The sequence below is a fragment of the Schistocerca piceifrons genome, chromosome 1, assembly GCF_021461385.2.
Source record: "Schistocerca piceifrons isolate TAMUIC-IGC-003096 chromosome 1, iqSchPice1.1, whole genome shotgun sequence".
Taxonomy (NCBI): domain Eukaryota; kingdom Metazoa; phylum Arthropoda; class Insecta; order Orthoptera; family Acrididae; genus Schistocerca; species Schistocerca piceifrons.
Window position 1 is genome coordinate 207,261,874 of NC_060138.1, and position 13,526 is coordinate 207,275,399.

Consider the following 13,526-nt stretch of genomic DNA (forward strand, 5'->3'; position numbering starts at 1 on the left):
ATGTAAATGTATTATGACGCACATATTGCACTGCGTCAAGTTCTAACAACAAGCCAGTATTTACCATATAATCGAAACATATCAATCTTTCTAACATTATCATGGTTACCGGGGGCATGTCTTCCGAACCACCACTGCTCGATTTACCTCATGCATAAGCCATCATAGAGGGTACCTCGTGTCTGATATTCAGCGTCCGTGACATTCATCCTGTGTACATAGTACACCCATTATCGCTGATCGTATGTAATAAAATTATGGTGTATAGACTATTTTGAACTAAAATTGTAATAACAAGACAAGACTTCCTTATCTCTTACTGGAACGTTCTGTTCTTAATGCTGTAACTATGATTACTGGTGGCGTCTCGACTGAGCCCTCTTTGCCTTACATTTGTTGCTAACAAGTCCTTTTACAGGGTATCTCGTGCCTAAGTTTAATGTTTGTGGGTTTTTGCTTTGGTGTTCTTGTGCACTGCCTTTATATTTTTAGCGTCAGTATTATTATTCCTATTGTATTCAAGGTACGTAACACCTCTTTTGTGTATAACGGTGATTACGTTCCGAGTAAAAAATATCAACCCACACTTCCCTATCTTTGACTGCAAGTCGGAACATATCGATCTTCCTACCGTTACTACGTGTACTGCTGGCGTCCACATAAGTAATCTTTGCACAGTATAAGTCAATCATAATTCCCTACAGATAGCACTTTGGATCTAGTTCGAACGTTAATGTATTATTTCTTTATCACGTTTCTTTCGTATGTTATATCAGGATATTTTATGCAAGCCTATTTTTATATTTACATGACACTGCTTGTGCTCCAAATATTTTTCATACTACAGTGTATTTTTACTTGTTTTATTCGTACCTAACGGCCATTGGCTATCACTGACGTAATGCTGGAGACGGTGGCCGAAACTCATTCTATTTATGCTGAAAGTGTCCTGTAGCCACCTTCCATTAGTCCGGTAGCCCATTTTCACTAGCATTTCTGTTTCTTTTCCTTGTTTATCTTTTCTCGTAACTATCATACTGATGTGATTGAATGAATGTGGTTGTGTGTCACGCTGCTAGACGGTGGCGTAGTCTGCTGCAGAAAGTCTGCGATAGTGATACAGATTCAGCAGAAATTGTACAGAATAACCAACTCTCGTTGTGGTCAAGTAGGCAAAGAGGTTTGCGCTACTTGTGAGAAATCCACCTGCGTAAGGTTGGTGGCGGAAATGGCATCTTTGGGTTTTCCGGGCCACGCGGAACGTGGGTGGAAGAGGCAGTAGAAGAAAAAGGGAGGCAGTCTGCCGCCGGTACGGGAAGCGTCCACAGCTGTGCTCCAGTCGAAGAATGGTGAGTTAGACTGACCGCGTGGCGCGTTGTTACTTGGCGAGGCTGAGAGCTGTTAGCTTTTGGTCTCGCTTTTCAATTCTGAAAGATTGCTTTGCCTTGTCACAGCAAGGAATGCTAAACTTCGGCAGATTTTTCTTTTAGTAGATTTCTGTAGCAGACTTGGATCCGCCGGAAGAGCACCACACCAAGGTGTCGATAAGAAGTGAGCACTAGCTTCTGTATGAATGTGTGTTTGCCTTGAGCTGTGCATGTATACGCTTTTATTTTTCTAAATATTAATAGCTTTGCCTTCTCGTAAATTTTCCTTGCTTTATGTGTCTTTCGTCCGTGGGGTTCAAATGGTTCAAATGGCTCTGAGCACTATGGGACTCAACTGCTAAGGTCATTAGTCCCCTAGAACTTAGAACTAGTTAAACCTAACTAACCTAAGGACATCACAAACATCCATGCCCGAGGCAGGATTCGAACCTGCGACCGTAGCGGTCTTGCGGTTCCCGTCCGTGGGGAGCCAACTACATGGTAGTTTGTTGAGCTACCGTCATCACTAACTGTCCGATCTCATGTTTGTTTTAAAAAATGTTAATTGTTCATGAATGTGTGATGTGATATTGTTGCAACTTGGCCACGATACCTAGAAATTGCGTTTCCACAAACTACGTGGGCACGCGGGCGTACTTCGAAACGTGTACCGTTTCACGAGCTATTGCGATCAGTTATCAGGCAACAGCAGTTGTATGAATGATTCACACCAATCATTTTAGGTGTAGATTATAAGGGTGAATGTATCGATGCTCTTCTTTAATGTTTTAGGAATTAATGTTATCAGGAATTGTGTACAAGCTTCACATCCATATCTTAGGAATAAATGATTTTATCGAGAATTGTATTCCGAGGTTACGTTTTTGCACCTAAGCCACTCACCTCGTAGCTTACCTGTTAGCACATCCAACGCGTTTCCTTACGCAGAGGTCCAGTGATTAGTTTCCCCTTTTATTTTAAAACAAATGCTTTAGATTAAGTCATATTTTCAGTTGAGTTGCTGGGAGCTGATCTTCTGCACAGTGTTCATGCATGTGCTATTTTATTTTAAATGGTTGATTCTCGTGGACAGTGCACAGGAAATACTATTAACTACGTCGCATCCCCTATGAGCGATATCACGACGTATGTATTTTTATGAGTTTTTGGTCTATGATGAAATTAATTTATTTTCCGACTCGGCCAAACCTTTGATTAGTTGTATGGTTGGAGTCGGTGGCGTCCCTAATCTTCTCACGTTATTTTCACAATCAGTAAGCATTCACATTCCCACTCTTAACGTAATAACCCGTAGAAACAGGTTAGTTACAGTGCGACGGCAGATACGTGTCTGGCAGCAGCTGCTCTACACACCAGCCAAGAGCAGGTAGCAAGAAGAATGTAACGGTCTGACGACGAAAAGCCACTGATCGAAACTGGTCACCATTCTAAAAAGAATTTATTTTATCCTGTCTAGACTGTGTTTATTGTATTTTAAATCCTTTTCATGTGATTTCTTACCCCAATTATCTTTGTTTCGGATTGCACTGAAAATACCGGCACAAAAGTGCAATGTAGACGGTATACCTCTATGTCTTGTTCGTAAGAAACTTGTACCAGTCCCTCATAATACTTGCTGATTTAATAAGACTTATGCGTGCCGGTTCTGCAAATGTTTAGTTACAACTAACACTTAACATTGTTCCACATTTTGTAAAGTTTGAGCTGATGATGACGTTAGCCGAAACGTGGCGATAATGTAATAAACAAAAATCAAATTAAGTGATCCACCAAGAACTTCCGTAATTTCTTTCCTTTATTGATACTTATGACACTTACACTCGGCACCCACATTATAACAGTTTTATTGTAAATATACACTACTGGCCATTAAAAGTGCTACACCACGAAGATGACGTCCTACAGACTCGAAATTTAACCGACAGGAAGAAGATGCTGTGATATGCGAATGATTAGCTTTTCAGAGCATTCACGCAAGTTTGGCGCCGGTGGTGACGCCTACAACGTGCTGACATGAGGAACGTTTCCAACTGATTTCTTATACACAAACAGCAGTTGACCGGCGTTGCCTGGTGAAACGTTGTGGTGATGCCTCGTGTAAGGAGGAGAAATGCGTACCATCACGTTTCCGACTTTGATAAAGGTGGGACTGTAGCCTATCACGATTGCGGTTTATCGTATCGCGACATTGCTCCTCGCGTTGGTCGATATCCAATGATTGTTAACAGAGTATGGAATCGGTGGGTTCAGGAGGGTAATACGGAACACCCTGCTGGATCCCAACGGCCTCGTATCACTAGCAGTCGAGATGACAGGCATCTTATCCGCATGGCTGCAACGGATCGTGCAGCCACGTCTCGATCCCTGTGTCAACAGATGGGGACATTTGCAAGACAACAACCATCTGCACGAACAGTTCGACGACGTTTGTAGCAGCATGGACTATCAGCTCGGAGACCATGGCTGAGGTTACCCTTGACGCTGCATCACAGACAGGAACGCCTACGATGGTGTACTCAACGACGAACCTCGGTGCATGAATGGCAAAGCGTAATTTTTTCGGATGAATCCATGTTCTGTTTACAGCATCATGAAGGTCACATCCGTGTTTGACGACATCGCCGTCAACGCACATTGGAAGCGTGTATTCGTCATCGCCATACTGGCGTATCACCCGATGTAATGGTATGGGACGCCATAAGTTACACGTCTCGGTCACCTCTTGTTCGCATTGACGGAACATTGAACAGTGGTCGTTACATTTCAGATGTGTTACGACCCGTGGCTCTACCCTTCATTCGATCCCTGCGAAACCCTACATTTCAGCAGGATAATGCACCACCGCATGACCGGCCGGAGTGGCCGTGCGGTTCTAGGCGCTACAGTCTGGAGCCGGGCGACCGCTACGGTCGCAGGTTCGAATTCTGCCTCGGGCTTGGATGTGTGTGATGTCCTTAGGTTAGTTAGGTTTAATTAGTTCTAAGTTCTAGGCGACTGATGACCTCAGAAGTTAAGTCGCATAGTGCTCAGAGCCATTTGAACCATTTGAACCACGACCGCATACTGCAGGTCCTGTACGGGCCTTTCTGGATACAGAAAATGTTCGACTGCTGCCCTGGCCAGCATATTCTCCAGATCTCTCACCAATTGAAAACGTCTGGTCAATGGTGGCGGAGCAACTGGTTCGTCACAATGCGTCAGTCACTGCTCTTGATGAACTGTGGTATCGTGTTGAAGCTGCATGGGCAGCTATACCTGTGCACGCCATCCAAGCTCTGTTTGACTCAATACCCAGGCGTACCAAGGCCGTTATTACGGCCAGAGATGGTCGTTCTGGGTACTGATTTCTCAGGATCTATGCACCCAAATTTCGTGAAAATGTAATCACATGTCAGTTGTAGTATAATATGTTTGTCCAATGAATAACCGTTTATCATCTGCATTTCTTCTTGGTGTAGCAATTTTAATGGCCAGTATTGTATATAGGAACAACTGCGAGACTAATGGGATCAAACTTACGGTTCACAACCTCGTTTGTGCAGCTAATGAAACATCAGAATTGGGTGAAACATAGCGCTCTGGAGAAACTGACATTTTAGAGTCGGCATTGTTGTTGTTGCAGTCTTCAGTCCGATGCACCTCACCATGCTATTCTATCCTGCGCAAGTCTCTTCATCTCGGAAAAACTACTGCAATTTACATTATTTTGAAACAGCTTATTACTGTATTTGTCTCTTGGCCTCCCTATACAATATTTATCTCCCACACTTCCCTTCTTTACTATCTTGGTAGTCCCGCGATATCTCGGAATGTGTTCTATGAATCTATCACTTCTTTTAGTCAAGTTGTGCAACAAATTTCTCTTCTCCCAAATTATATTCAGTACCTACTCATTAGTGACATGATCTGCCGATCTCTCCCTCAGCATTCTTTACTAGCATCTGATTTCAAAAGTTTGCAATCTTTTCTCGTCTGAACTGTTTATTGTCCGCGATTAACTTCCATACTAGGTTACATTCCAGAGAAATTCCTTCAGAAAGGAAGTGATAATTTTTTCTTCAGAACCGCTTTTCTTGCCATTGCCAATTCACATTTTATAATGACTCTACTTCGGCCATCATCAGTAATTTTACTGCCTAAATAGGAAAATTCATCTACGGCTTTTAGTGTCTCATTTCCTTGTCTCAGCATCGACTAATGCGAGTCGACCATATTGCGCTATCCTTGCCGGCCGGGATGGCCGGGCGGTTGTAGGCGCTACAGTCTGGAACCGCGCGACCGATACGGTCGCAGTTTCGAATCCTGCCTCGGGCATGGATGTGTGTGATTTTCTTCGCAGCACGCAAACGGGGAAGCAAGACCATTGACATCGACCACAGACGAAGATGTCCAGGCAATCGAGTAAGTGATCTGCAGCAATCGCTTAGTGGTTTTCGCAGACACTGGTCAGCAGATATGCATCTCAATAAGCAGCGCTCCTTCATTCGTCCGAGTTCGCCTCCATCATCGGAAATAATGTTCACAGTGGTTTTCGTGATCAATGTCATATGCTCTTAAACCCTCGAGGTGCACGGCCGTAAATTAAAGAAAGGCAATGTTCTCTTGCAGGAAAATGCAACTTTCTTGCAGCGTGCAAAACACAAGCTTTGCTGAAATGCAACCGGTGGAAGGTTTGGAAGCATCCGCCATAGAGTTCGGATCTTGTACCACGCGATATCCACCTTTCGGCAAGCAGAAAGAAGATCAATGATAAGCATCTCACGTCTCCGTGACCAATGAATGAATATCTATCGTCGAGAAATTGACCGATTGTTAGTTCTTTCCGATCCCGTCGTATATGTCCTGCAGATTCCCAGAAGCCATTCAACAAATCATAGTCTTCGATTCAACTTCTTCAAAACCGACTTTATATGTTTCGTCTCATTTCATATCGCTTCTTCGAATAACGCCAAATTTTTTGCCATTTAACATACTGAGTATGTTTTCCAGTATTCTTGTGCTTAAAGACACAGTTTTATTGGCAGAAGTGCAGATATTTTAATACGCTACTGAGTAAAGTGTACTGAACAACATTACATCAGTATTTCGGTCAAAATGTTCAAATGTATGTGAATTTCTAAGGGACTAAACTGCTGAAGTCATCGGTCCCTAGACTTACACACTACTTAAACAAGTTTAAACTAACTTAAGAACAAAACAACACACACACACACACACACACACACACACACACACACACACACACACACACACATGCCGGAAGGAGGACTCCAACCTCCGGTGGGAGGGGCCACGCAGTCCGTGAAATGGCGCCTCAAACCGGGCGGCCACTCCCCGCTGCTATTTCGGTCATTTGCAGACTAATGAAAATAGCTATTGGGACATTTTTAGGTTGGTTAGAACCTCCAAGTACATGTGACAAGAGCAAATCATTAATGTGTATTTCCTCTGGGCACCAGATGAGGTTCTGAAGTTGACATGTTTATGCAAAATGGGAAGTCTATACGGACAGGGGTAGTCCAGTTACAAGGTGAGGCCACGACGTTTGGAACGCGGATTTACTTCAAACTTCGTACACTCGTAGTACTCCATGAGGACAACGAAATGTGTAAGCAGTAGCGCGTACTTCTCAAGCGTTATTGAGAAAATCGCAAGCTAATTTCGGTCGTCAAATATATACCTGTGCGTGGCCGTTTTTACCATGAAGCAGCGGCAGGCGAGTGGGTAGCGTTCAAGCACCGTGATCGCTGGATCGAGTCCGTTCGTCACTTTTATTTTATTTTTAACACAGTCATTTTCTTTACTATTTATATTACAATTGATATAATGGGAAAAATACGTGTAATCGGATGAACTTTTCTTAAATTTACAATTTTATTTGGCAGTCTACAATTTTTTTTATCACAAATAATATAATATTTATAACTATCGACTAGTAAACGACCAAATGCATGAAGTCATACTGAAAATGTATGCTTGTCCGTGACTTGAGAAATCCCTTATATCTGGAAGGAGCCCGAAACTACTTGTTACCTCCAAGTTTTGACCGGCACTGACGGCTTTCGAAAGATGTACAATTAGCTTTCGCCATTACGAGGACAATGGCAGGATGGCATTTTTCGTAAAAACATGGAAAACAAAGTTAAACGGTAGCAGCTGCATTGAATAAATGCTGTTACCGCATACGCAAGGTCTTTTGAGGTTTTCCGTGGAAAAACAAACGTCGTTAACATTTTCAAAAACCTCTCAGCCGATAATTTGGAAGCGAACCATGCATAACACAGCATTTCCTCAAATATCGGCGCTGGTAATTGATCATGCAGTATCGAGTGTATTTTAATAGAGTCTTCACGAAAAGCCATTTCTCGCTCTTTTTCGATTAAATACGAACAATTTTGAAGACACGGACAAGCACACATTTTCCGTATCACTTTATGCATTTGGTCGTTTACTAGTCGATAGTTATGAATATTATATTATTTGTGATAATAAAAATTTCTGGACTGTCAAATAACATTGTAAATGTAATAAAAGTTCATCCGATTACACGCATTTTTACCATTAATCAACTGTAATATAAATAGTAAAGAAAATGACTGTGTTAAAAATAAAAGAAAACTGACGAACGGGACTCGATCCAGCGATCACGGGGCTTGAACGCTACCCACTCGCCTGCCGCCGCTTCATGACAAAAAGGACCACGCACAGGTATGTATCTGACAACCGAAATTATCTTGAGATTTTCTCAATAGCGCTTGAGAAGTACGCGCTACTGCTTACATGTTTTGTTGTCCTAATGGAGTACTACGAGTGTACGAAGTTTGAAGTAAATCCGCGTTCCAAACATCTACATCTACATCTATACTCCGCGAGCCACCTTACGGTGTGTGGCGGAGGGTACTTATTGTACCACTATCTGATCCCCCCTTCCCTGTTCCATTCACGAATTGTGCGTGGGAAGAACGACTGCTTGTAAGTCTCCGTATTTGCTCTAATTTCTCGGATCTTTTCGTTGTGATCATTACACGAGATATATGTGGGCGGTAGTAATATGTTGCCCATCTCTTCCCGGAATGTGCTCTCTCGTAATTTCGATAATAAACCTCTCCGTATTGCGTAACGCCTTTCTTGAAGTGTCCGCCACTGGAGCTTGTTCAGCATCTCCGTAACGCTCTCGCGCTGACTAAATGTCCCCATGACGAATCGCGCTGCTTTTCGCTGGATCATGTCTATCTCTTCTATTAGTCCAACCTGGTAAGGGTCCCATACTGATGAGCAATACTCAAGAATCGGAAGAACAAGCGTTTTGTAAGCTACTTCTTTCGTCGATGAGTCACATTTTCTTAGAATTCTTCCTATGAATCTCAACCTGGCGCCTGCTTTTCCCACTATTTGTTTTATGTGATCATTCCACTTCAGATCGCTCCGGATAGTAACTCCTAAGTATTTTACGGTCGTTACCGCTTCCAATGATTTACCACCTATGGCATAATCGTACTGGAATGGATTTCTGCCCCTATGTATGTATGGCCTCTTTGTTAGTGGTGCGGTTACGACCGGGCAGAAAACATCAGGTAGTAAATTATGTGACGCGTTTGCGGAAGACTTAGTTGCTGGGAAAAACAACTAACGCAATGAAATGGGTACATATTAAGGTACCAATGATCTCAACATCTGCAGCTATACCCGTAACACCCTGTATTATCGCGTTCTGTTGACCACGTTTTTCGATCGTTCAAGGAAGAGGTGCAGTGCCGGCACCGCCACTGGACTTGCTGGTGGAGCATCGGTCTGTTAATCGAATCCGTACGAGGCAAAATGGCCCCACGTTACCGTCGGGACTAGCTTCTGCGGCACTGGAGACAGTAGCTGAGGCTGGCCCGCGGCGCTCAAGACCACCTCTCATCCGTGAAGTGATACGTGGAGCACATATGGAGAGACGGTAAGCCGCGGAGATTAAGAGCGAACTCATTAGCCGCAGAGGGCGGCGTCGCATGCACACACAGCCGCGGCCGCGGGCGCAGCCGTAGCCACGCTGACCCGGCGCCGGTGGCGGCGGCGGCAGGGCCCTCAAGCAGATTACCGCCTGCCGGCTAGGGGCCACTGAAGCCCCGCTATCGCAATTTCCTGGCCAATGGCAGAGCTTCTCCGCGCGCTAAGAGGAAGGCAATTAAGCGAACAGAAAGAGGCTGCCAGCACAAAGCGAGCAGCCGATAAGCCGGCCCTGAGGCACAGGATACAGCGTCCTCTTAGACGATTTCATTAGCAAAACCGGCGGCGAAAGAGGGATGGGGTGGCAGCGTCAGATGCCGGCCCTCCGCCCCCCCCCCCCCCCCTGCACCAGATAGCCCATCGGAATAATCATTACGCGCTCACGGCGTCTCTGTTTGCAGTTCGCTGCCCCTGCGCGGATTGGTCTGCGAACAAATAAATGAAAGTTGCATGTGTCTAGCTTCCTGTAGGAGTCACGACTCCTTTTACACAGTGAGCCAAACAAAACTGACTTTAAAATAGGCAACCCTGCTTACACACTACTGGCAATTAAAATTCCTACACCACAAAGATGACTTGCTACAAACGCGAAATTTAACCGACAGGAAGAAGATGCTGTGATATGCAAATGATTAGCTTTTCAGGGCATTCACACAAGGTTGGCGCCGGTGGCGACACTTACAACGTGCTGACATGAGGACAGTTTAAACCGATTTCTCATACACAAACAGCAGTTGACCGGCGATGCCTGGTGAAACGTTGTTGTGATGCCTCGTGTAAGGAGGATAAATGCGTACCATACGTTTCCGACTTTGCTAAAGGTCGGATTGCAGCCTATCGCGATTGCGGTTTTTCGTATCGCGACATTGCTGCTCGCGTTGGTCGACATCCAATGACTGCTAGCAGAATATGGAATCGGTGGGTTCAGGAGGGTAATAAGGAACGCCGTGCTGGATCCCAACGGTCTCGTATCACTATCAGTCGAGATGACAGGCATCTTACCCGCATGGCTGTAGCGGATCGTACAGCCACGTGTCGATCCCCGAATCAACAGATGGGGACGTTCGCAAGACAACAACCATCTGCACGAACAGTTCGACGACGTTTGCAGCAGCATGGACTATTAGCTCGGAGACCGTGGCTGCGGTTACCCTTGACGCTGCATCACAGACAGGAGCGCCTGCGATGGTGTACTCAACGACGATCCTGGCTGCATGAATGACAAAGCGTAATTTTTTCGGATGAATCCAGGTTCTGTTTACGGCATCATGATGGTCGCATCCGTGTTTGGCAACATCGCGGTGAACGCACATTGGAAGCGTGTATTCGTCATCGCCATACTGGCGTATCACCCGGCGTGATGGTATGGGGTGCCATTGGTTACACGTCTCGGTCACCTCTTGTTCGCATTGACAGTACTTTGATCAGTGGACATTACATTTCAGATGTGTTACGACCCGTAGCTCTACCCTTCATTCGATACCTGCGAAACCCTACATTTCAGCAGGATAATGCACGACCGCATGTTGCAGGTCCTGTACGGGCCTTTCTGGATCCAGAAAATGTTCGACGGCTGCCCTGGCCAGCACATTCTCCAGATTTCTCACCAACTGAAAACGTCTGGTCAATGGTGGCGGAGCAACTGGTTCGTCACAATGCGTCAGTCACTACTCTTGATGAAATGTGGTATCGTGCTAATGCTGCATGGGCAGCTGTACCTCTACACGCCGTCCAAGCTCTGTTTGACTCAATGCCCAGGCGTATGAAGGCCGTTATTACGGCCAGATCTGGTTGTTCTGGGTACTGATTTCTCTGGATCTATCCACCCAAATTGCGTGAAAATGTAATCACATGTCCGTTCTAGTATAATATATTTGTCCAGTGAATACCCGTTTATCATCTGCTTTTCTTCTTGGTGTAGCAATTTTAATGGCCTATAGTGTAGCTTCTCCATCTTGGGGTGTGTGATGTAAAGTGGGCTGCCTATCTTAAAGTGAATGAAATATTTTCCGCGTCGGTATTACTTTGCCCGCCGTGTCTCTATGCAAAGATGTAATTCCTATTAGCTATATGTTCGTGCTTCGCAACGAAAGTTAATCTTTCGAACCCCAGCAATATGAAAAAATACACAATTTTGCAATTTTAACACGTTTCACCTTTTTATCATACTAAGCAACGAATACAAGAAACTAGCAAAAAGTGAACGCGAAATTGCTTTAAGGAGGTGGTCTTGCTGTGGAGCCACTAGGACACGCTCTTTTCAGCCACCCATTATTTAGTGTGTTATGTTCAAATGAAAATTCGCTTTTTCCCTAGACACAGTATGAAATCTCGAAGCTTCCTTGAACTCTGAATATCTAAACCAAATTACAGTTCTGGAAAAAGAGCAAAAATGGGCCTAAAATTTAATAATATCAGTATCAAACCTCCATACTGTTCCAGTGTTTTCATTTCGAAAGCATTCAAAAAATCAGTTGTAGAAACTCGCATTTGCATTTCAGTAACATTAGATATACTTTCTTTGACCGTCAGAGATCTACTCAGTATGAGCACTCCCCGAAAAATAAAGAAATAAAAACGAATATTACAATATCCTACAATCACACACCTGTTCAAGCACAACGTCAGTGCCGACTGTTGCTTTGAACGCCATAAATGACTGTTACAATACCTCAGTGTACCATTAAATGCTCTTATCTTCCATCGGTGGTTTCATACTAAAAACACTGGTGCTTCAAACATTAATGAATAAATAAGAAATAACCGCTAGTACTGAAATGTGGCCATTTTTTAGTCGCTTTTTAGGCTTCTACACCTCAAACGGTAGAAATGGAATCGTTAATCGACCATTTTGCCAATAAATTCGTTTTTTCTAGCCAGGAAAAATGTAAACGCAACATATGGAAAGAAGCAAGATAAGTTCTTTAACTTTTTAATGCACAAAGTGAGTTCAGTAAATCCGTATGTTATAGTCAACTGAATTCATGTTAATTTGTATTCGTAAAGATAAAATTGCGGTGCTTGAGTCTGTCACTGACATAAACTTCCGAAAATACTTCCGTCACTGAGGAAAAATTCAAAGTGCTCCATCCATTATACTACGAAACTAACAGTGCGAGCTATTCTTTCTTTGGTGTACTACGCCGTCACTAATGTAAACATTCGACATGGTTAGCTGCACCAGCTCCTAAAGCTTGAAAGCCCGAAGAATTCTTTTCCCTGATCTGGTTTTGATAAAATAAAGCGGCTACATTATCCTAAGCTACGCTGAAGTTACCTGTGAAAACCCCTTGTAAATTCTTGTAGTTGTTTTCGAGTTTAGTATGTTCAAACAAACAAGACAGTTTCCCGGTTTATGATTAGTGCCGAGTGGTCATAAATAATGTGCAGCTATTCACAGAGGTCCAGGTTTGGTTGTAATTGTCTTATGGCAGTGAAAATTGGTAGATATTTTAATGCGTTAATGGGGAAAAGAATTACGCTGAAAAAAGAAAAAAAATAGTTCTAATTGTGACGCAAAGCTGGCGCTGTGAATGCAAGAAGTACGTTTCCATATGTAGCGGATCAGGAACGAGACATGGGCAGAAAGACAAACAAGTGAAAAAAAACAACATAATATTGATGTTGTTATTAAGCGCCACTAACGTAATTTGTTCAATATGTGCAGCGGAGACGACAACGAGATGCTGCTCATATTGGAAATATTTTTTTCTAGCTTAAATCGATTCGGCATTAGAATATACACCAAGTTTCGCTGCCTTACGATGATAACATCCCACACTGGAGTTGTGTAGTAGCTGCACTAAAATTATACCCTATATGTATATATATATATATATACATATATATACGAGATACTGACCACAAATACCATAGTCTCAATCGATGCACAGCGGAATGTCGAAAGCAGGAGGAAACCTACGTCATGACTGGAGGATAAATGTTTTGGCAGATAGAAAGGAGGTGATTGTCAGAGGTAAAGATGTAGTCAGTTAGAGATTGGTTTCAGCACCATATTAGTTCACTAGGCATTGTCCTATTGGAAATTATACGAAAATGTCTGCACTGTGAAGTGCATTTTAGATTATACTTCTCATTGTACATACCACATTAAGCCCACTTCACGTTCCATTCACGTCTGGTAGA